Genomic DNA, 24,484 nt, shown 5'->3' on the forward strand with positions numbered 1-24,484 from the left:
CGTAATGGCCGGCCGCCTGCTGAAATTCCGCATGGATCAGGATGCCTGCCAGATGAAAAGCGCCCCCACAGGCACCTGTGGCTGGTTTGACAGTGCCAAGTGCCTCCTGCAAACTGACATCAGGAACCTGGCCTGGTGACTTTTGTTTCTCTGGGGAAAGTCCATGGTTCATGTCCATGGCCTGGGGGCCCCAGAGTGGCAGGCTGCCGGCTGAAATTCCGCACGGATCAGGATGCCTCCCAGATGGAAAGTGCCCCCACAGGCAACTGTGGCTGGTTTGACAGTGCCAAGTGCCTCCTGCAAACTGACATCAGGAACCTGGCCTGGTGACTTTTGTTTCTCTGGGGAAAGGCCATAGATGATGTTCAGTGCCCCCTGGCCCGGAGTGGCCGACTGCCTGCTGAAATTCCGCACGGATCAGGATACCTCCCAGATGCAAGGTGCCACCACAGGCAACTGTGGCTTGTTTGACAGTGCCAAGTGCCTCCTGCAAACTGACATCAGGAACCTGGCCTGGTGACTTTTGTTTCTCTGGGGAAAGGCCATCGTTCTTGTCCGGGGCCCGCTGGCCCGGAGTGGCCGGCTGTCTGCTGAAATTCCACACGGTTGAGGATACCTCCCAGATGCAAGGCGCCCCCACAGGCAACTGTGGCTGGTTTGACAGTGCCAAGTGCCTCCTGCAAACTGACATCAGGAACCTGGCCTGGTGACTTTTGTTTCTCTGCGGAAAGACCATAGTTCATGTCCACAGCCTGGTGGCCCGGAGTGGCCGCTGCCTGCTGAAATTCCGCTTGGATCAGGATGCCTCCCAGATGAAAAGTGCCCCCACAGGCAACTGTGGCTGCTTTGACAGTGCCAAGTGCCTCCTGCAAACTGACATCAGGAACCTGGCCTGGTGATTTTTGTTTCTCTGGGGAAAGGCCATGGTTCATATTTTACAAACTGTGGCCCAGAGTGGCCCGCTGCCTGCTGAAATTCCGCACGGATCAGGATTCCTCCCAGATGCAAGGTGCCCCACGGGAAACTGTGGCTGGTTTGACAGTGCCAAGTGCCTCCTGCCATCTGACATCAAGAACCTGGCCTGGTGACTTTTGTTTCTCTGGGGAAAGGCCATTGTTGGTATCCTGAGCCTGGTGTCCTGGAGTGGCCGTCGGCCCGCTAAAATTCTGGACGGACCAGGATGCCGCCAAGATGCAAGGTGCCCCCAGAGGCACTGTGGCTGGTTTGACAGTGCCAAGTGCTTCCTGCAAACTGACATCAGAAACCTGGCCTGGTGATTTTCTTTCTCAGGGGAAAGGCCATGGTTCATGTCCAGGGCCCGGTGGCTCGCAGTTGCCTGCTGCCTGCTGTAATTCCACACGGATCCGGATACCTCCCAGATGCAAGGTGCCACCACAGGCAACTTTGGCTGGTTTGAGAGTGCCAAGTGCCTCCTGCAAACTGACATCAGGAACCTGGCCTGGTGACTTTTGTTTCTCTGGGGAAAGGTCATGGTTAATGTACAGGGCCGGGTGTCCCGGAGTGGCCAGCTGCCTGCTGAAATTCCGCACGGATCAGGATGCCTGCCAGACCAAAGGTACCAGCACAGTCAACTGTGGCTGGTTTGACAGTGCCAAGTGCCTCCTGCAAACTGACATCAGGAACCTGGCCGGGTGACTTTTGTTTCTCTGGGGAAAGGCCATGGTTCATGTCCAGGGCCCGCTGTCCCGGAGTGGCCGGATGCCTGCTGAAATTCCGCACAGATCAGGATAGCTCCCATATGAAAGGAGCCCCCACAGGCAACTGTGGCTGGTTTGACAGTGCCAAGTGCCTCCTGCAAACAGACATCAGGAACCTGGCCTGGTGACTTTTGTTTCTCTGGGGAAAGGCCATGGTTTATATCCTGGACCCGTAGTCCTGGAGTGGCCGGCTGCCTGCTGGAATTCTGCATGGATCAGGATGCCTCTGAGATGCAACGTGCCCCCACAGGCACCTGTGGCTGGTTTGACAGTGCCAAGTGCCTCCTGCAAACTGACATCAGGAACCTGGCCTGGTGACTTTTGTTTCTCTGGGGAAAGGCCATGGTTCATGACCACGGCCTGGTGGCCCGGAGTGGCCGGCAGCCTGCTGAAATTCCGCACGGATCAGGATACCTCCCAGACCGAAACTAAAATCATAGGCCGCTGTGGCTGGTTTGACAGTGCCAAGTGCCTCCTGCAAACTGACATCAGGAACCTGGCCTGGTAAGTTTTGTTTCTCTGGGGAAAGGCAATCGTTCTTGTCCGGGGCCCGCCGGCCCGGAGTGGCCGGCTGCCTGCTGAAATTCCACACGGTTAAGGATACCTCCCAGATGCAAGGTGCCCCCACAGGCAACTGTGGCTGGTTTGACAGTGCCATGTGCCTCCTGCAAAATGACATCAGGAACCTGGCCTTGTGACTTTCCTTTCTCTGGGGAAAGACCATGATTCATGTCCAGGGCCTTGCGGCCTGGAGTGCCCGGCTGCCTGCTGAAATTCCGCATGGATCGGGATGCCTCCCAGATGGAAAGTGCCCCCAGAGGCAACTGTGGCTGGTTTGACAGTGCCAAGTGCCTCCTGCAAACTGACATCAGGAACCTGGCCGGGTGACTTTTGTTTCCCTAGGGAAAAGCCGTGGTTCTTGTCCAGGGCCTGGTGGCCCGGAGTGGCCGGCCGCCTGCTGAAATTCCGCATGGATCACGATGCCTCCCAGATGAAAAGCGCCCCCACAGGCACCTGTGGCTGGTTTGACAGTGCCAAGTGCCTCCTGCAAACTGACATCAGGAACCTGGCCTGGTGACTTTTGTTTCTCTGGGGAAAGACCATAGTTCATGTCCACGGCCTGGTGGCCCGGAGTGGCCGGCTGCCTGCTGAAATTCCGCTTGGATCAGGATGCCTCCCAGATGAAAAGTGCCCCCACAGGCAATTGTGGCTGGTTTGACAGTGCCAAGTGCCTCCTGCAAACTGACATCAGGAACCTGGCCTGGTGACTTGTGTTTCTCTGGGGAAAGGGCATCATTCTTTTCCGACCCCTGGTGGCCCGTAGTGGCCAGCAGCCTGCTGAAATTCCGAACGGATCAGGATACCTCCCACACCGAAACTAAAACCATAGGCAACTGTGGCTGGTTTGACAGTGCCAAGTGCCTCCTGCAAACAGACATCAGGAACCTGGCCTGGTAAGTTTTGTTTCTCTGGGGAAAGGCCATCGTTCTTGTCCGGGGCCCGTCAGCCCGGAGTGGCCGGCTGCCTGCTGAAATTTCACACGGTTGAGGATACCTCCCAGATGCAAGTTGCCCCCACAGGCAACTGTGGCTGGTTTGACAGTGCCATGTGCCTCCTGCAAACTGACATCAGGAACCTGACCCGGTGACATTCGTTTCTCTGGAGAAAGACCATGATTCATGTCCAGGGCCTTGCGGCCTGGAGTGCCCGGCTGCCTGCTGAAATTCCGCATGGATCAGGATGCCTCCCAGATGGAAAGTGCCCCCACAGCCAACTGTGGCTGGTTTGACAGTGCCAAGTGCCTCCTGCAAACTGACATCAGGAACCTGGCCTGGTGACTTTTGTTTCTCTGGGGAAAGGCCATAGATGATGTTCAGTGCCCCCTGGCCCGGAGTGGCCGACTGACTGCTGAAATTCCGCACGGATCAGGATACCTCCCAGATGCAAGGTGCCACCACAGGCAACTGTGGCTTGTTTGACAGTGCCAAGTGCCTCCTGCAAACTGACATCAGGAACCTGGCCGGGTGACTTTTGTTTCTCTGGGGAAAGGCCATCGTTCTTGTCCGGGGCCCGCTGGCCCGGAGTGGCCGGCTGTCTGCTGAAATTCCACACGGTTGAGGATACCTCCCAGATGCAAGGCGCCCCCACAGGCAACTGTGGCTGGTTTGACAGTGCCAAGTGCCTCCTGCAAACTGACATCAGGAACCTGGCCTGGTGACTTTTGTTTCTCTGCGGAAAGACCATAGTTCATGTCCACGGCCTGGTGGCCCCCAGTGGCCGCTGCCTGCTGAAATTCCGCTTGGATCAGGATGCCTCCCAGATGAAAAGTGCCCCCACAGGCAACTGTGGCTGGTTTGACAGTGCCAAGTGCCTCCTGCAAACTGACATCAGGAACCTGGCCTGGTGATTTTTGTTTCTCTGGGGAAAGGCCATGGTTCATATTTTACAAACTGTGGCCCAGAGTGGCCCGCTGCCTGCTGAAATTCCGCACGGGTCAGGATTCCTCCCAGATGCAAGGTGCCCCACGGGAAACTGTGGCTGGTTTGACAGTGCCAAGTGCCTCCTGCCAACTGACATCAAGAACCTGGCCTGGTGACTTTTGTTTCTCTGGGGAAAGGCCATTGTTGGTATCCTGAGCCTGGTGTCCTGGAGTGGCCGTCGGCCTGCTAAAATTCTGGACGGACCAGGATGCCGCCAAGATGCAAGGTGCCCCCAGAGGCACTGTGGCTGGTTTGACAGTGCCAAGTGCTTCCTGCAAACTGACATCAGAAACCTGGCCTGGTGATTTTCTTTCTCAGGGGAAAGGCCATGGTTCATGTCCAGGGCCCGGTGGCTCGCAGTTGCCTGCTGCCTGCTGTAATTCCGCACGGATCCGGATACCTCCCAGATGCAAGGTGCCACCACAGGCAACTTTGGCTGGTTTGACAGTGCCAAGTGCGTCCTGCAAATTGACTTCAGGAACCTGGCCTGGTGACTTTTGTTTCTCTGGGGAAAGGTTATTATTCTTGTTCAGAGCCCGGTGGCTCGGAGTGGCCGGCTGCCTGCTGAAATTCCGCATGGATCAGGATACCTCCCAGGTTCAAGGTGCCGCCACAGGCAACTGTGGCTGGTTTGACAGTGCCAAGTGCCTCCTGCAAACTGACATCAGGAACCTGGCCTGGTGACTTTTGTTTCTCTGGGGAAAGGTCATGGTTAATGTACAGGGCCGGGTGTCCCGGAGTGGCCAGCTGCCTGCTGAAATTCCGCACGGATCAGGATGCCTGCCAGACCAAAGGTACCAGCACAGTCAACTGTGGCTGGTTTGACAGTGCCAAGTGCCTCCTGCAAACTGACATCAGGAACCTGGCCGGGTGACTTTTGTTTCTCTGGGGAAAGGCCATGGTTCATGTCCAGGGCCCGCTGTCCCGGAGTGGCCGGATGCCTGCTGAAATTCCACACAGATCAGGATAGCTCCCATATGAAAGGAGCCCCCACAGGCAACTGTGGCTGGTTTGACAGTGCCAAGTGCCTCCTGCAAACAGACATCAGGAACCTGGCCTGGTGACTTTTGTTTCTCTGGGGAAAGGCCATGGTTTATATCCTGGACCCGTAGTCCTGGAGTGGCCGGCTGCCTGCTGGAATTCTGCATGGATCAGGATGCCGCTGAGATGCAACGTGCCCCCACAGGCACCTGTGGCTGGTTTGACAGTGCCAAGTGCCTCCTGCAAACTGACATCAGGAACCTGGCCTGGTGACTTCTGTTTCTCTGGGGAAAGGCCATGGTTCATGACCACGGCCTGGTGGCCCGGAGTGGCCGGCAGCCTGCTGAAATTCCGCACGGATCAGGATACCTCCCAGGCCGAAACTAAAATCATAGGCCGCTGTGGCTGGTTTGACAGTGCCAAGTGCCTCCTGCAAACTGACATCAGGAACCTGGCCTGGTAAGTTTTGTTTCTCTGGGGAAAGGCCATCGTTCTTGTCCGGGGCCCGTCAGCCCGGAGTGGCCGGCTGCCTGCTGAAATTTCACACGGTTGAGGATACCTCCCAGATGCAAGTTGCCCCCACAGGCAACTGTGGCTGGTTTGACAGTGCCATGTGCCTCCTGCAAACTGACATCAGGAACCTGACCCAGTGACATTCGTTTCTCTGGAGAAAGACCATGATTCATGTCCAGGGCCTTGCGGCCTGGAGTGCCCGGCTGCCTGCTGAAATTCCGCATGGATCAGGATGCCTCCCAGATGGAAAGTGCCCCCACAGCCAACTGTGGCTGGTTTGACAGTGCCAAGTGCCTCCTGCAAACTGACATCAGGAACCTGGCCGGGTGACTTTTGTTTCCCTAGGGAAAAGCCGTGGTTCTTGTCCAGGGCCTGGTGGCCCGGAGTGGCCGGCCGCCTGCCGAAATTCCGCATGGATCACGATGCCTCCGAGATGAAAAGCGCCCCCACAGGCAACTGTGGCTGGTTTGACAGTGCCAAGTGCCTCCTGCAAACTGACATCAGGAACCTGGCCTGGTGACTTTTGTTTCTCTGGGGAAAGACCATAGTTCATGTCCACGGCCTGGTGGCCCGGAGTGGCCGGCTGCCTGCTGAAATTCCGCTTGGATCAGGATGCCTCCCAGATGAAAAGTGCCCCCACAGGCAATTGTGGCTGGTTTGACAGTGCCAAGTGCCTCCTGCAAACTGACATCAGGAACCTGGCCTGGTGACTTTTGTTTCTCTGGGGAAAGGCCATCATTCTTTTCCGAGGCCTGGTGGCCCGTAGTGGCCAGCAGCCTGCTGAAATTCCGAACGGATCAGGATACCTCCCACACCGAAACTAAAACCATAGGCAACTGTGGCTGGTTTGACAGTGCCAAGTGCCTCCTGCAAACTGACATCAGGAACCTGGCCTGGTAAGTTTTGTTTCTCTGGGGAAAGGCCATCGTTCTTGTCCGGGGCCCGTCAGCCCGGAGTGGCCGGCTGCCTGCTGAAATTTCACACGGTTGAGGATACCTCCCAGATGCAAGTTGCCCCCACAGGCAACTGTGGCTGGTTTGACAGTGCCATGTGCCTCCTGCAAACTGACATCAGGAACCTGACCCGGTGACATTCGTTTCTCTGGAGAAATACCATGATTCATGTCCAGGGCCTTGCGGCCTGGAGTGCCCGGCTGCCTCCTGAAATTCCGCATGGATCAGGATGCCTCCCAGATGGAAAGTGCCCCCAGAGGCAAATGTGGCTGGTTTGACAGTGCCAAGTGCCTCCTGCAAACTGACATCAGGAACCTGGCCTGGTGACTTTTGTTTCTCTGGGGAAAGGCCATAGATGATGTCCAGTGCCCCCTGGCCCGGAGTGGCCGACTGCCTGCTGAAATTCCTCACGGATCAGGATACCTCCCAGATGCAAGGTGCCACCACAGGCAACTGTGGCTGGTTTGACAGTGCCAAGTGCCTCCTGCCAACTGACATCAGGAACCTGGCCTGGTGACTTTTGTTTCTCTGGGGAAAGGCCATGGTTCATATCCTGGACCCGTAGTCCCGGAGTGGCCGGCTGCCTGCTGAAATTCCGAACGGATCAGGATGCCTCCCAGATGCAAAGTGCCCCCAGAGGCAATTGTGGCTGGTTTGACAGTGCCAAGTGCCTCCTGCAAACTGACATCAGGAACCTGGCCTGGTGACATTTATTTCTCTGGGGAAAGGCCATTGTACGTATCCAAGGCCTAGTGGCCCGGAGTGGCCGGCTGCTTGCTGGAATTCTGCATGGATCAGGATGCCGCCGAGATGCAAGGTGCCCCCACAGGCACCTGTGGCTGGTTTGACAGTGCCAAGTGCCTCCTGCAAACTGACATCAGGAACCTGGCCTGGTGACTTTTGTTTCTCTGGGGAACGGCCATCATTCTTTTCCGAGACCTGGTGGCCTGTAGTGGCCAGCAGCCTGCTGAAATTCCGAACGGATCAGGATACCTCCCACACCGAAACTAAAACCATAGGCAACTGTGGCTGGTTTGACAGTGCCAAGTGCCTCCTGCAAACAGACATCAGGAACCTGGCCTGGTGACTTTTGTTTCTCTGGGGAAAGGCCATCGTTCCTGTCCGGGGCCCGCCGGGCCGGAGTGTCCGGCCGCCTGCTGTAATTCCGCACGGATCAGGATAGCTCCCAGATGAAAGGAGCCCCCACAGGCAACTGTGGCTGGTTTGACAGTGCCATGTGCCTCCTGCAAACTGACATCAGGAACCTGACCCGGTGACATTCGTTTCTCTGGAGAAAGACCATGATTCATGTCCAGGGCCTTGCGGCCTGGAGTGCCCGGCTGCCTGCTGAAATTCCACACGGATCAGGATACCTCCCAGACCGAAACTAAAATCATAGGCCGCTGTGGCTGGTTTGACAGTGCCAAGTGCCTCCTGCAAACTGACATCAGGAACCTGGCCTGGTGACTTTTGTTTCCCTAGGGAAAAGCCGTGGTTCTTGTCCAGGGCCTGGTGGCCCGGAGTGGCCGGCCGCCTGCTGAAATTCCGCATGGATCACGATGCCTCCCAGATGAAAAGCGCCCCCACAGGCAACTGTGGCTGGTTTGACAGTGCCAAGTGCCTCCTGCAAACTGACATCAGGAACCTGGCCTGGTGACTTTTGTTTCTCTGGGGAAAGAACATAGTTCATGTCCACGGCCTGGTGGCCCGGAGTGGCCGGCTGCCTGCTGAAATTCCGCTTGGATCAGGATGCCTCCCAGATGAAAAGTGCCCCCACAGGCAATTGTGGCTGGTTTGACAGTGCCAAGTGCCTCCTGCAAACTGACATCAGGAACCTGGCCTGGTGACTTTTGTTTCTCTGGGGAAAGGCCATAGATGATGTCCAGTGCCCCCTGGCCCGGAGTGGCCGACTGCCTGCTGAAATTCCGCACGGATTAGGATACCACCCAGATGCAAGGCGCCACCACAGGCAACTGTGGCTGGTTTGACAGTGCCAAGTGCCTCCTGCAAACTGACATCAGGAACCTGGCCGGGTGACTTTTGTTTCTCTGGGGAAAGGCCATGGTTCATATCCTGGATACGTAGGACCGGAGAGGCCGGCTGCCTGTTGAAATTCCTCACTGATCAGGATGCCGCCGAGATGCAAGGTGCCCCCACAGGCCCCTGTGGCTCCTTCGACAGTGCCAAGTGCCTCCTGCAAACTGACATCAGGAACCTGGCCGGGTGACTTTTGTTTCTCTGGGGAAAGGCCATGGTTAATATCCTGGACCCGTGGTCCCGGAGTGGCCGGCTGCCTGCTGAAATTCCGAACGGATCAGGATGCCTCCCAGATGCAAAGTGCCCCCAGAGGCAATTGTGGCTGGTTTGACAGTGCCAAGTGCCTCCTGCCAACTGACATCAGGAACCTGGCCTGGTGACTTTTGTTTCTCTGGGGAAAGGCCATGGTTGGTATCCTGAGCCTTGTGTCCTGGAGTGGCCGTCTGCCTGCTGAAATTCTGGACGGACCAGGATGCCGCCAAGATGCAAGGTGCCCCCAGAGGCAACTGTGGCTGGTTTGACAGTGCCAAGTGCCTCCTGCAAACTGACATCAGGAACCTGGCCTGGTGACTTTTGTTTCTCTGGGGAAAGGCCATTGTACGTGTCCAAGGCCTAGTGGCCCGCAGTGGCCGGCTGCTTGCTGGAATTCTGCATGGATCAGGATGCCGCCGAGATGCAAGGTGCCCCCACAGGCACCTGTGGCTGGTTTGACAGTGCCAAGTGCCTCCTGCAAACTGACATCAGGAACCTGGCCTGGTGACTTTTGTTTCTCTGGGGAAAGGCCATGGTTCATATACTACAAACTGTGGCCCAGCGTGGCCGGCTGCCTGCTGAAATTCCGCACGGATCAGGATACCTCCCAGATGCAAGGTGCCCCACGGGAAACTGTGGCTGGTTTGACAGTGCCAAGTGCCTCCTGCCAACTGACATCAAGAACCTGGCCTGGTGACTTTTGTTTCTCTGGGGAAAGGCCATGGTTGGTATCCTGAGCCTCGTGTCCTGGAGTGGCCGTCTGCCTGCTAAAATTCTGGACGGACCAGGATGCCGCCAAGATGCAAGGTGCCCCCAGAGGCACCTGTGGCTGGTTTGACAGTGCCAAGTGCTTCCTGCAAACTGACATCAGAAACCTGGCCTGGTGATTTTCTTTCTCAGGGGAAAGGCCATGGTTCATGTCCAGGGCCCGGTGGCTCGCAGTTGCCTACTGCCTGCTGAAATTCCACACGGATCCGGATACCTCCCAGATGAAAAGTGCCCCCAGAGGCAACTGTGGCTGGTTTGACAGTGCCACGTGCGTCCTGCAAATTGACATCAGGAACCTGGCCTGGTGACTTTTGTTTCTCTGGGGAAAGGCTATTATTCTTGTTCAGAGCCCGGTGGCTCGGAGTGGCCGGCTGCCTGCTGAAATTCCGCATGGATCAGGATACCTCCCAGGTTCAAGGTGCCCCCACAGGCACCTGTGGCTGGTTTGACAGTGCCAAGTGCCTCCTGCCAACTGACATCAGGAACCTGGCCTGGTGACTTTTGTTTCTCTGGGGAAAGGCCATGGTTCGTATCCTGAGCCTGGTGTCCTGGAGTGGCCGTCTGCCTGCTAAAATTCTGGAAGGACCAGTATGCCTCCCAGACGCAAGGTGCCCCCACAGGCAACTGTGGCTGGTTTGACAGTGCCAAGTGCCTCCTGCAAACTGACATCAGGAACCTGGCCTGGTGACATTTATTTCTCTGGGGAAAGGCCATTGTACGTGTCCAAGGCCTAGTGGCCCGCAGTGGCCGGCTGCTTGCTGGAATTCTGCATGGATCAGGATGCCGCCGAGATGCAAGGTGCCCCCACAGGCACCTGTGGCTGGTTTGACAGTGCCAAGTGCCTCCTGCAAACTGACATCAGGAACCTGGCCTGGTGACTTTTGTTTCTCTGGGGAAAGGGTATGGTTATTGTACAGGGCCGGATGTCCCGGAGTGGCCGGCTGCCTGCTGAAATTCCGCACAGATCAGGATGCCTCCCAGACCAAAGGTACCAGCACTGGCAACTGTGGCTGGTTTGACAGTGCCAAGTGCCTCCTGCAAACTGACATCAGGAACCTGGCCGGGTGACTTTTGTTTCCCTAGGGAAAAGCCGTGGTTCTTGTCCAGGGCCTGGTGGCCCGGAGTGGCCGGCCGCCTGCTGAAATTCCGCATGGATCACGATGCCTCCCAGATGAAAAGCGCCCCCACAGGCACCTGTGGCTGGTTTGACAGTGCCAAGTGCCTCCTGCAAACTGACATCAGGAACCTGGCCTGGTGACTTTTGTTTCTCTGGGGAAAGACCATAGTTCATGTCCACGGCCTGGTGGCCCGGAGTGGCCGCTGCCTGCTGAAATTCCGCTTGGATCAGGATGCCTCCCAGATGAAAAGTGCCCCCACAGGCAACTGTGGCTGGTTTGACAGTGCCAAGTGCCTCCTGCAAACTGACATCAGGAACCTGGCCTGGTGATTTTTGTTTCTCTGGGGAAAGGCCATGGTTCATATTTTACAAACTGTGGACCAGAGTGGCCCTCTGCCTGCTGAAATTCCGCACGGGTCAGGATTCCTCCCAGATGCAAGGTGCCCCACGGGAAACTGTGGCTGGTTTGACAGTGCCAAGTGCCTCCTGCCAACTGACATCAAGAACCTGGCCTGGTGACTTTTGTTTCTCTGGGGAAAGGCCATGGTTGGTATCCTGAGCCTGGTGTCCTGGAGTGGCCGTCGGCCTGCTAAAATTCTGGACGGACCAGGATGCCGCCAAGATGCAAGGTGCCCCCAGAGGCACTGTGGCTAGTTTGACAGTGCCAAGTGCTTCCTGCAAACTGACATCAGAAACCTGGCCTGGTGATTTTCTTTCTCAGGGGAAAGGCCATGGTTCATGTCCAGGGCCCGGTGGCTCGCAGTTGCCTGCTGCCTGCTGTAATTCCACACGGATCCGGATACCTCCCAGATGCAAGGTGCCCCACGGGAAACTGTGGCTGGTTTGACAGTGCCAAGTGCCTCCTGCCAACTGACATCAGGAACCTGGCCTGGTGACTTTTGTTTCTCTGGGGAAAGGTCATGGTTAATGTACAGGGCCGTGTGTCCCGGAGTGGCCAGCTGCCTGCTGAAATTCCGCACGGATCAGGATGCCTGCCAGACCAAAGGTACCAGCACAGTCAACTGTGGCTGGTTTGACAGTGCCAAGTGCCTCCTGCAAACTGACATCAGGAACCTGGCCTGGTGACTTTTGTTTCTCTGGGGAAAGGCCATGGTTCATGTCCAGGGCCCGCTGTCCCGGAGTGGCCGGATGCCTGCTGAAATTCCGCACAGATCAGGATGCCTCCCAGATGAAAGGAGCCCCCACAGGCAACTGTGGCTGGTTTGACAGTGCCAAGTGCCTCCTGCAATCAGACATCAGGAACCTGGCCTGGTGACTTTTGTTTCTCTGGGGAAAGGCCATGGTTTATATCCTGGACCCGTAGTCCTGGAGTGGTCGGCTGCCTGCTGGAATTCTGCATGGATCAGGATGCCGCTGAGATGCAACGTGCCCCCACAGGCACCTGTGGCTGGTTTGACAGTGCCAAGTGCCTCCTGCAAACTGACATCAGGAACCTGGCCTGGTGACTTTTGTTTCTCTGGGGAAAGGCCATGGTTCATGACCACGGCCCGCTGGCCCAGAGTGGCCGGCAGCCTGCTGAAATTCCGCACGGATCAGGATACCTCCCAGACCGAAACTAAAATCATAGGCCGCTGTGGCTGGTTTGACAGTGCCAAGTGCCTCCTGCAAACTGACATCAGGAACCTGGCCTGGTAAGTTTTGTTTCTCTGGGGAAAGGCAATCGTTCTTGTCCGGGGCCCGCCGGCCCAGAGTGGCCGGCTGCCTGCTGAAATTCCGCACGGTTGAGGATACCTCCCAGATGCAAGGTGCCCCCACAGGCAACTGTGGATGGTTTGACAGTGCCATGTGCCTCCTGCAAAATGACATCAGGAACCTGGCCTTGTGACTTTCCTTTCTCTGGGGAAAGACCATGATTCTTGTCCAGGGCCTTGCGGCCTGGAGTGCCCGGCTGCCTGCTGAAATTCCGCACTAATCAGGATACCTCCCAGACGGAAAGTGCCCCCACAGGCAACTGTGGCTGGTTTGACAGTGCCAAGTGCCTCCTGCAAACTGACATCAGGAACCTGGCCGGGTGACTTTTGTTTCCCTAGGGAAAAGCCGTGGTTCTTGTCCAGGGCCTGGTGGCCCGGAGTGGCCGGCCGCCTGCTGAAATTCCGCATGGATCAGGATGCCTCCCAGATGAAAAGTGCCTCCACAGGCACCTGTGGCTGGTTTGAGAGTGCCAAGTGCCTCCTGCAAACTGACATCAGGAACCTGGCCTGGTGACTTTTGTTTCTCTGCGGAAAGACCATAGTTCATGTCCACGGCCTGGTGGCCCGGAGTGGCCGGCTGCCTGCTGAAATTCCGCTTGGATCAGGATGCCTCCCAGATGAAAAGTGCCCCCACAGGCAACTGTGGCTGGTTTGACAGTGCCAAGTGCCTCCTGCAAGCTGACATCAGGAATCTGGCCTGGTGACTTGTGTTTCTCTGGGGACAGGCCATCATTCTTTTCCGAGGCCTGGTGGCCCGTAGTGGCCAGCAGCCTACTGAAATTCCGAACCGATCAGGATACCTCCCAGACCAAAACTAAAACCTTAGGCAACTGTGGCTGGTTTGATAGTGCCAAGTTCCTCCTGCAAACAGACATCAGGAACCTGGCCTGGTAAGTTTTGTTTCTCTGGGGAAAGGCCATCGTTCTTGTCCGGGGCCCGTCAGCCCGGAGTGGCCGGCCGCCTGCTGAAATTTCACACGGTTGAGGATACCTCCCAGAAGCAAGTTGCCCCCAGAGCCAGCTGTGGCTGGTTTGACAGTGCCATGTGCCTCCTGCAAACTGACATCAGGAACCTGGCCTGGTGACTTTTGTTTCTCTGGGGAAAGGCCATAGATGATGTCCAGTGCCCCCTGGCCCGGAGTGGCTGACTGCCTGCTGAAATTCCGCACGGATCAGGATACCTCCCAGATGCAAGGTGCCCCCACAGGCAACTGTGGCTGGTTTGACAGTGCCAAGTGCCTCCTGCAAACTGACATCAGGAACATGGCCGGGTGACTTTTGTTTCTCTGGGGAAAGGCCATCGTTCTTGTCCGGGGCCCGCTGGCCCGGAGTGGCCGGCTGTCTGCTGAAATTCCACAAGGTTGAGGCTACCTCCCAGATGCAAGGCGCCCCCACAGGCAACTGTGGCAGGTTTGACAGTGCCATGTGCCTCCTGCAAACTGTCATCAGGAACCTGGCCTGGTCACTTTTGTTTCTCTGGGGAAAGGCCATGGTTCATATCCTGGATACATAGGACCGGAGAGGCCAGCTGCCTGCTGAAATTCCTCACTGATCAGGATGCCGCCGAGATGCAAGATGCCCCCACAGGCACCTGTGGCTGCTTCGACAGTGCCAAGTGCCTCCTGCAAACTGACATCAGGAACCTGGCCGGGTGACTTTTGTTTCTCTGGGGAAAGGCCATGGTTGGTATCCTGAGCCTCGTGTCCTGGAGTGGCCGTCTGCCTGCTAAAATTCTGGACGGACCAGGATGCCGCCAAGATGCAAGGTGCCCCCAGAGGCACCTGTGGCTGGTTTGACAGTGCCAAGTGCTTCCTGCAAACTGACATCAGAAACCTGGCCTGGTGATTTTCTTTCTCAGGGGAAAGGCCATGGTTCATGTCCAGGGCCCGGTGGCTCGCAGTTGCCTACTGCCTGCTGAAATTCCACACGGATCCGGATACCTCCCAGATGAAAAGTGCCCCCAGAGGCAACTGTGGCTGGTTTGACAGTGCCACGTGCGTCCTGCAAATTGACATCAGGAACCTGGCCTGGTGACTTTTGTTTCTCTGGGGAAAGGCTATTATTCTTGTTCAGAGCCCGGTGGCTCGGAGTGGCCGGCTGCCTGCTGAAATTCCGCATGGATCAGGATACCTCCCAGGTTCAAGGTGCCCCCACAGGCACCTGTGGCTGGTTTGACAGTGCCAAGTGCCTCCTGCCAACTGACATCAGGAACCTGGCCTGGTGACTTTTGTTTCTCTGGGGAAAGGCCATGGTTGGTATCCTGAGCCTGGTGTCCTGGAGTGGCCGTCTGCCTGCTAAAATTCAGGACGGACCAGTATGCCTCCCAGACGCAAGGTGCCCCCACAGGCAACTGTGGCTGGTTTGACAGTGCCAAGTGCCTCCTGCAAACTGACATCAGGAACCTGGCCTGGTGACATTTATTTCTCTGGGGAAAGGCCATTGTACGTGTCCAAGGCCTAGTGGCCCGCAGTGGCCGGCTGCTTGCTGGAATTCTGCATGGATCAGGATGCCGCCGAGATGCAAGGTGCCCCCACAGGCACCTGTGGCTGGTTTGACAGTGCCAAGTGCCTCCTGCAAACTGACATCAGGAACCTGGCCTGGTGACTTTTGTTTCTCTGGGGAAAGGCCATGGTTATTGTACAGGGCCGGATGTCCCGGAGTGGCCGGCTGCCTGCTGAAATTCCGCACAGATCAGGATGCCTCCCAGACCAAAGGTACCAGCACTGGCAACTGTGGCTGGTTTGACAGTGCCAAGTGCCTCCTGCAAACTGACATCAGGAACCTGGCCGGGTGACTTTTGTTTCCCTAGGGAAAAGCCGTGGTTCTTGTCCAGGGCCTGGTGGCCCGGAGTGGCCGGCCGCCTGCTGAAATTCCGCATGGATCACGATGCCTCCCAGATGAAAAGCGCCCCCACAGGCACCTGTGGCTGGTTTGACAGTGCCAAGTGCCTCCTGCAAACTGACATCAGGAACCTGGCCAGGTGACTTTTGTTTCTCTGGGGAAAGACCATAGTTCATGTCCACGGCCTGGTGGCCCGGAGTGGCCGCTGCCTGCTGAAATTCCGCTTGGATCAGGATGCCTCCCAGATGAAAAGTGCCCCCACAGGCAACTGTGGCTGGTTTGACAGTGCCAAGTGCCTCCTGCAAACTGACATCAGGAACCTGGCCTGGTGATTTTTGTTTCTCTGGGGAAAGGCCATGGTTCATATTTTACAAACTGTGGACCAGAGTGGCCCGCTGCCTGCTGAAATTCCGCACGGGTCAGGATTCCTCCCAGATGCAAGGTGCCCCACGGGAAACTGTGGCTGGTTTGACAGTGCCAAGTGCCTCCTGCCAACTGACATCAAGAACCTGGCCTGGTGACTTTTGTTTCTCTGGGGAAAGGCCATGGTTGGTTTCCTGAGCCTGGTGTCCTGGAGTGGCCGTCGGCCTGCTAAAATTCTGGACGGACCAGGATGCCGCCAAGATGCAAGGTGCCCCCAGAGGCACTGTGGCTAGTTTGACAGTGCCAAGTGCTTCCTGCAAACTGACATCAGAAACCTGGCCTGGTGATTTTCTTTCTCAGGGGAAAGGCCATGGTTCATGTCCAGGGCCCGGTGGCTCACAGTTGCCTGCTGCCTGCTGGAATTCCACACGGATCCGGATACCTCCCAGATGCAAGGTGCCCCCACAGGCAACTTTGGCTGGTTTGAGAGTGCCAAGTGCGTCCTGCAAATTGACTTCAGGAACCTGGCCTGGTGACTTTTGTTTCTCTGGGGAAAGGTTATTATTCTTGTTCAGAGCCCGGTGGCTCGGAGTGGCCGGCTGCCTGCTGAAATTCCGCATGGATCAGGATACCTCCCAGGTTCAAGGTGCCGCCACAGCCAACTGTGGCTGGTTTGACAGTGCCAAGTGCCTCCTGCAAACTGACATCAGGAACCTGGCCTGGTGACTTTTGTTTCTCTGGGGAAAGGTCATGGTTAATGTACAGGGCCGTGTGTCCCGGAGTGGCCAGCTGCCTGCTGAAATTCCGCACGGATCAGGATGCCTGCCAGACCAAAGGTACCAGCACAGTCAACTGTGGCTGGTTTGACAGTGCCAAGTGCCTCCTGCAAACTGACATCAGGAACCTGGCCTGGTGACTTTTGTTTCTCTGGGGAAAGGCCATGGTTCATGTCCAGGGCCCGCTGTCCCGGAGTGGCCGGATGCCTGCTGAAATTCCGCACAGATCAGGATGCCTCCCAGATGAAAGGAGCCCCCACAGGCAACTGTGGCTGGTTTGACAGTGCCAAGTGCCTCCTGCAATCAGACATCAGGAACCTGGCCTGGTGACTTTTGTTTCTCTGGGGAAAGGCCATGGTTTATATCCTGGACCCGTAGTCCTGGAGTGGTCGGCTGCCTGCTGGAATTCTGCATGGATCAGGATGCCGCTGAGATGCAACGTGCCCCCACAGGCACCTGTGGCTGGTTTGACAGTGCCAAGTGCCTCCTGCAAACTGACATCAGGAACCTGGCCTGGTGACTTTTGTTTCTCTGGGGAAAGGCCATGGTTCATGACCACGTCCCGCTGGCCCAGAGTGGCCGGCAGCCTGCTGAAATTCCGCACGGATCAGGATACCTCCCAGACCGAAACTAAAATCATAGGCCGCTGTGGCTGGTTTGACAGTGCCAAGTGCCTCCTGCAAACTGACATCAGGAACCTGGCCTGGTAAGTTTTGTTTCTCTGGGGAAAGGCAATCGTTCTTGTCCGGGGCCCGCCGGCCCGGAGTGGCCGGCTGCCTGCTGAAATTCCACACGGTTAAGGATGCCTCCCAGATGCAAGGTGCCCCCACAGGCAACTGTGGCTGGTTTGACAGTGCCATGTGCCTCCTGCAAAATGACATCAGGAACCTGGCCTTGTGACTTTCCTTTCTCTGGGGAAAGACCATGATTCATGTCCAGGGCCTTGCGGCCTGGAGTGCCCGGCTGCCTGCTGAAATTCCGCGTGGATCGGGATGCCTCCCAGATGGAAAGTGCCCCCAGAGGCAACTGTGGCTGGTTTGACAGTGCCAAGTGCCTCCTGCAAACTGACATCAGGAACCTGGCCGGGTGACTTTTGTTTCCCTAGGGAAAAGCCGTGGTTCTTGTCCAGGGCCTGGTGGCCCGGAGTGGCCGGCCGCCTGCTGAAATTCCGCATGGATCACGATGCCTCCCAGATGAAAAGCGCCCCCACAGGCACCTGTGGCTGGTTTGACAGTGCCAAGTGCCTCCTGCAAACTGACATCAGGAACCTGGCCTGGTGACTTTTGTTTCTCTGGGGAAAGACCATAGTTCATGTCCACGGCCTGGTGGCCCGGAGTGGCCGCTGCCTGCTGAAATTCCGCTTGGATCAGGATGCCTCCCAGATGAAAAGTGCCCCCACAGGCAATTGTGGCTGGTTTGACAGTGCCAAGTGCCTCCTGCAAACTGACATCAGGAACCTGGCCTGGTGACTTTTGTTTCTCTGGGGAAAAGCCATCATTTTTTTCCGAGGCCTGGTGGCCCGTAGTGGCCAGCAGCCTGCTGAAATTCCGAACGGATCAGGATACCTCCCACACCGAAACTAAAACCATAGGCAACTGTGGCTGGTTTGACAGTGCCAAGTGCCTCCTGCAAACTGACATCAGGAACCTGGCCCGGTAAGTTTTGTTTCTCTGGGGAAAGGCCATCGTTCTTGTCCGGGGCCCGTCAGCCCGGAGTGGCCGGCTGCCTGCTGAAATTTCACACGGTTCAGGATACCTCCCAGATGCAAGTTGCCCCCACAGGCAACTGTGGCTGGTTTGACAGTGCCATGTGCCTCCTGCAAACTGACATCAGGAACCTGACCCGGTGACATTCGTTTCTCTGGAGAAAGACCATGATTCATGTCCAGGGCCTTGCGGCCTGGAGTGCCCGGCTGCCTGCTGAAATTCCAAATGGATCAGGATGCCTCCCAGATGGAAAGTGCCCCCACAGCCAACTGTGGCTGGTTTGACAGTGCCAAGTGCCTCCTGCAAACTGACATCAGGAACCTGGCCTGGTGACTTTTGTTTCTCTGGGGAAAGGCCATAGATGATGTCCAGTGCCCCCTGGCCCGGAGTGGCCGACTGCCTGCTGAAATTCCGCACGGATCAGGATACCTCCCAGATGCAAGGTGCCACCACAGGCAACTGTGGCTGGTTTGACAGTGCCAAGTGCCTCCTGCAAACTGACATCAGGAACCTGGCCTGGTGACATTTATTTCTCTGGGGAAAGGCCATTGTACGTGTCCAAGGCCTAGTGGCCCGGAGTGGCCGGCTGCTTGCTGGAATTCTGCATGGATCAGGATGCCGCCGAGATGCAAGGTGCCCCCACAGGCACCTGTGGCTGGTTTGACAGTGCCAAGTGCCTCCTGCAAACTGACATCAGGAACCTGGCCTGGTGACTTTTGTTTCTCTGGGGAAAGGCCATGGTTCATATACTACAAACTGTGGCCCAGCGTGGCCGGCTGCCTGCTGAAATTCCGCACGGATCAGGATACCTCCCAGATGCAAGGTGCCACCACAGGCAACTGTGGCTGGTTTGACAGTGCCAAGTGCCTCCTGCAAACTGACATCAGGAACCTGGCCTGGTGACTTTTGTTTCTCTGGGGAAAGGCCATCGTTCTTGTCCGGGGCCCGCCGGCCCGGAGTGGCCGGCTGTCTGCTGAAATTCCACAAGGTTGAGGCTACCTCCCAGATGCAAGGCGCCCCCACAGGCAACTGTGGCAGGTTTGACAGTGCCATGTGCCTCCTGCAAACTGTCATCAGGAACCTGGCCAGGTCACTTTTGTTTCTCTGGGGAAAGGCCATGGTTCATATCCAGGATACATAGGACCGGAGTGGCCGGCTGCCTGCTGAAATTCCTCACTGGTCAGGATGCCGCCGAGATGCAAGATGCCCCCACAGGCACCTGTGGCTGCTTCGACAGTGCCAAGTGCCTCCTGCAAACTGACATCAGGAACCTGGCCGGGTGACTTTTGTTTCTCTGGGGAAAGGCCATGGTTCATATCCTACAAACTGTGGCCCAGCGGGGACGGCTGCCTGCTAAAATTCCGCACGGATCAGGATACCTCCCAGATGCAAGGTGCCCCACGGGAAACTGTGGCTGGTTTGACAGTGCCAAGTGCCTCCTGCCAACTGACATCAAGAACCTGGCCTGGTGACTTGTGTTTCTCTGGGGAAAGGCCATCAATCTTTTCCGAGGCCTGGTGGCCCGTAGTGGCCAGCAGCCTGCTGAAATTCTGAACGGATCAGGATACCTCCCACACCGAAACTAAAACCATAGGCAACTGTGGCTGGTTTGACAGTGCCAAGTGCCTCCTGCAAACAGACATCAGGAACCTGGCCTGGTAAGTTTTGTTTCTCTGGGGAAAGGCCATCGTTCTTGTCCGGGGCCCGTCAGCCCGGAGTGGCCGGCTGCCTGCTGAAATTTCACACGGTTGAGGATACCTCCCAGATGCAAGGTGCCCCCACAGGCAACTGTGGCTGGTTTGACAGTGCCATGTGCCTCCTGCAAACTGACATCAGGAACCTGACCCGGTGACATTCGTTTCTCTGGAGAAAGACCATGATTCATGTCCAGGGCCTTGCGGCCTGGAGTGCCCGGCTGCCTGCTGAAATTCCGCATGGATCAGGATGCCTCCCAGATGGAAAGTGCCCCCACAGCCAACTGTGGCTGGTTTGACAGTGCCAAGTGCCTCCTGCAAACTGACATCAGGAACCTGGCCTGGTGACTTTTGTTTCTCTGGGGAAAGGCCATAGATGATGTCCAGTGCCCCCTGGCCCGGAGTGGCAGACTGCCTGCTGAAATTCCGCACGGATCAGGATACCTCCCAGATGCAAGGTGCCACCACAGGCAACTGTGGCTTGTTTGACAGTGCCAAGTGCCTCCTGCAAACTGACATCAGGAACCTGGCCGGGTGACTTTTGTTTCTCTTGGGAAAGGCCATCGTTCTTGTCCGGGGCCCGCTGGCCCGGAGTGGCCGGCTGTCTGCTGAAATTCCACACGGTTGAGGCTACCTCCCAGATGCAAGGCGCCCCCACAGGCACCTGTGGCTGGTTTGACAGTGCCAAGTGCCTCCTGCAAACTGACATCAGGAACCTGGCCTGGTGACTTTTGTTTCTCTGGGGAAAGACCATAGTTCATGTCCACGGCCTGGTGGCCCGGAGTGGCCGGCTGCCTGCTGAAATTCCGCTTGGATCAGGATGCCTCCCAGATGAAAAGTGCCCCCACAGGCAATTGTGGCTGGTTTGACAGTGCCAAGTGCCTCCTGCAAACTGACATCAGGAACCTGGCCTGGTGACTTTTGTTTCTCTGGGGAAAGGCCATCATTTTTTTCTGAGGCCTGGTGGCCCGTAGTGGCCAGCAGCCTGCTGAAATTCCGAACGGATCAGGATACCTCCCACACCGAAACTAAAACCATAGGCAACTGTGGCTGGTTTGACAGTGCCAAGTGCCTCCTGCAAACTGACATCAGGAACCTGGCATGGTAAGTTTTGTTTCTCAGGGGAAAGGCAATCGTTCTTGTCCGGGGCCCGTCAGCCCGGAGTGGCCGGCTGCCTGCTGAAATTTCACACGGTTGAGGATACCTCCCAGATGCAAGTTGCCCCCACAGGCAACTGTGGCTGGTTTGACAGTGCCATGTGCCTCCTGCAAACTGACATCAGGAACCTGACCCGGTGACATTCGTTTCTCTGGAGAAAGACCATGATTCATGTCCAGGGCCTTGCGGCCTGGAGTGCCCGGCTGCCTGCTGAAATTCCAAATGGATCAGGATGCCTCCCAGATGGAAAGTGCCCCCACAGCCAACTGTGGCTGGTTTGACAGTGCCAAGTGCCTCCTGCAAACTGACATCAGGAACCTCTCCTGGTGACTTTTGTTTCTCTGGGGAAAGGCCATGGTTCATATCCTGGACCCGTAGTCCCGGAGTGCCCGGCTGCCTGCTGAAATTCCGAACGGATCAGGATGCCTCCCAGATGCAAAGTGCCCCCAGAGGCAATTGTGGCTGGTTTGACAGTGCCAAGTGCCTCCTGCAAACTGACATCAGGAACCTGGCCTGGTGACATTTATTTCTCTGGGGAAAGGCCATTGTACGTGTCCAAGGCCTAGTGGCCCGGAGTGGCCGGCTGCTTGCTGGAATTCTGCATGGATCAGGATGCCGCCGAGATGCAACGTGCCCCCACAGGCACCTGTGGCTGGTTTGACAGTGCCAAGTGCCTCCTGCAAACTGACATCAGGAACCTGGCCTGGTGACTTTTGTTTCTCTGGGGAAAGGCCATGGTTCATATACTACAAACTGTGGCCCAGCGTGGCCGGCTGCCTGCTGAAATTCCGCACGGATCAGGATACCTCCCAGATGCAAGGTGCCACCACAGGCAACTGTGGCTGGTTTGACAGTGCCAAGTGCCTCCTGCAAACTGACATCAGGAACCTGGCCGGGTGACTTTTGTTTCTCTGCGGAAAGGCCAGCGTTCTTGTCCGGGGCCCGCCGGCCCGGAGTGGCCGGCTGCCTGCTGAAATTCCACAAGTTTGAGGCTACCTCCCAGATGCAAGGCGCCCCCACAGGCAACTGTGGCAGGTTTGACAGTGCCATGTGCCTCCTGCAAACTGTCATCAGGAACCTGGCCAGGTCACTTTTGTTTCTCTGGGGAAAGGCCATGGTTCATATCCTGGATACATAGGACCGGAGAGGCCAGCTGCCTGTTGAAATTCCTCACTGATCAGGATGCCGCCGAGATGCAAGATGCCCCCACAGGCACCTGTGGCTGCTTCGACAGTGCCAAGTGCCTCCTGCAAACTGACATCAGGAACCTGGCCTGGTGACTTTTGTTTCTCTGGGGAAAGGCCATGGTTCATATCCTACAAACTGTGGCCCAGCGGGGACGGCTGCCTGCTAAAATTCCGCACGGATCAGGATACCTCCCAGATGCAAGGTGCCCCACGGGAAACTGTGGCTGGTTTGACAGTGCCAAGTGCCTCCTGCCAACTGACATCAAGAACCTGGCCTGGTGACTTTTGTTTCTCTGGGGAAAGGCCATGGTTGGTATCCTGAGCCTGGTGTCCTGGAGTGGCCGTCTGCCTGCTAAAATTCTGGACGGACCAGGATGCCGCCAAGATGCAAGGTGCCCCCAGAGGCACTGTGGCTGGTTTGACAGTGCCAAGTGCTTCCTGCAAACTGACATCAGAAACCTGGCCTGGTGATTTTCTTTCTCAGGGGAAAGGCCATGGTTCATGTCCAGGGCCCGGTGGCTCACAGTTGCCTGCTGCCTGCTGGAATTCCACACGGATCCGGATACCTCCCAGATGCAAGGTGCCCCCACAGGCAACTTTGGCTGGTTTGAGAGTGCCAAGTGCGTCCTGCAAATTGACATCAGGAACCTGGCCTGGTGACTTTTGTTTCTCTGGGGAAAGGTTATTATTCTTGTTCAGAGCCCGGTGGCTCGGAGTGGCCGGCTGCCTGCTGAAATTCCGCATGGATCAGGATACCTCCCAGGTTCAAGGTGCCGCCACAGGCAACTGTGGCTGGTTTGACAGTGCCAAGTGCCTCCTGCAAACTGACATCAGGAACCTGGCCGGGTGACTTTTGTTTCTCTGGGGAAAGGCCATGGTTCATGTCCAGGGCCCGCTGTCCCGGAGTGGCCGGATGCCTGCTGAAATTCCGCACAGATCAGGATAGCTCCCAGATGAAAGGAGCCCCCACAGGCAACTGTGGCTGGTTTGACAGTGCCAAGTGCCTCCTGCAATCAGACATCAGGAACCTGGCCTGGTGACTTTTGTTTCTCTGGGGAAAGGCCATGGTTTATATCCTGGACCCGTAGTCCTGGAGTGGCCGGCTGCCTGCTGGAATTCTGCATGGATCAGGATGCCGCTGAGATGCAACGTGCCCCCACAGGCACCTGTGGCTGGTTTGACAGTGCCAAGTGCCTCCTGCAAACTGACATCAGGAACCTGGCCTGGTGACTTTTGTTTCTCTGGGGAAAGGCCATGGTTCATGACCACGGCCTGGTGGCCCGGAGTGGCCGGCTGCCTGCTGAAATTCCGCACGGATCAGGATACCTCCCACACCGAAACTAAAATCATAGGCCGCTGTGGCTGGTTTGACAGTGCCAAGTGCCTCCTGCAAACTGACATCAGGAACCTGGCCTGGTAAGTTTTGTTTCTCTGGGGAATGGCAATCGTTCTTGTCCGGGGCCCGCCGGCCCGGAGTGGCCGGCTGCCTGCTGAAATTCCACACGGTTAAGGATACCTCCCAGATGCAAGGTGCCCCCACAGGCAACTGTGGCTGGTTTGACAGTGCCATGTGCCTCCTGCAAAATGACATCAGGAACCTGGCCTTGTGACTTTCCTTTCTCTGGGGAAAGACCATGATTCATGTCCAGGGCCTTGCGGCCTGGAGTGCCCGGCTGCCTGCTGAAATTCCGCATGGATCGGGATGCCTCCCAGATGGAAAGTGCCCCCAGAGGCAACTGTGGCTGGTTTGACAGTGCCAAGTGCCTCCTGCAAACTGACATCAGGAACCTGGCCTTGTGACTTTCCTTTCTCTGGGGAAAGACCATGATTCATGTCCAGAGCCTTGCGGCCTGGAGTGGCCGGCTGCCTGCTGGAATTCCGCATGGATCTGGATACCTCCCAGATGAAAAGTGCCCCCACAGGCACCTGTGGCTGGTTTGACAGTGCCAAGTGCCTCCTGCAAACTGACATCAGGAACCTGGCCGGGTGACTTTTGTTTCCCTAGGGAAAAGCCGTGGTTCTTGTCCAGGGCCTGGTGGCCCGGAGTGGCCGGCCGCCTGCTGAAATTCCGCATGGATCACGATGCCTCCCAGATGAAAAGCGCCCCCACAGGCACCTGTGGCTGGTTTGACAGTGCCAAGTGCCTCCTGCAAACTGACATCAGGAACCTGGCCTGGTGACTTTTGTTTCTCTGCGGAAAGGCCATAGTTCATGTCCACGGCCTGGTGG

Source organism: Passer domesticus, chromosome 1 (assembly GCF_036417665.1).
Source record: "Passer domesticus isolate bPasDom1 chromosome 1, bPasDom1.hap1, whole genome shotgun sequence".
NCBI lineage: Eukaryota > Metazoa > Chordata > Aves > Passeriformes > Passeridae > Passer > Passer domesticus.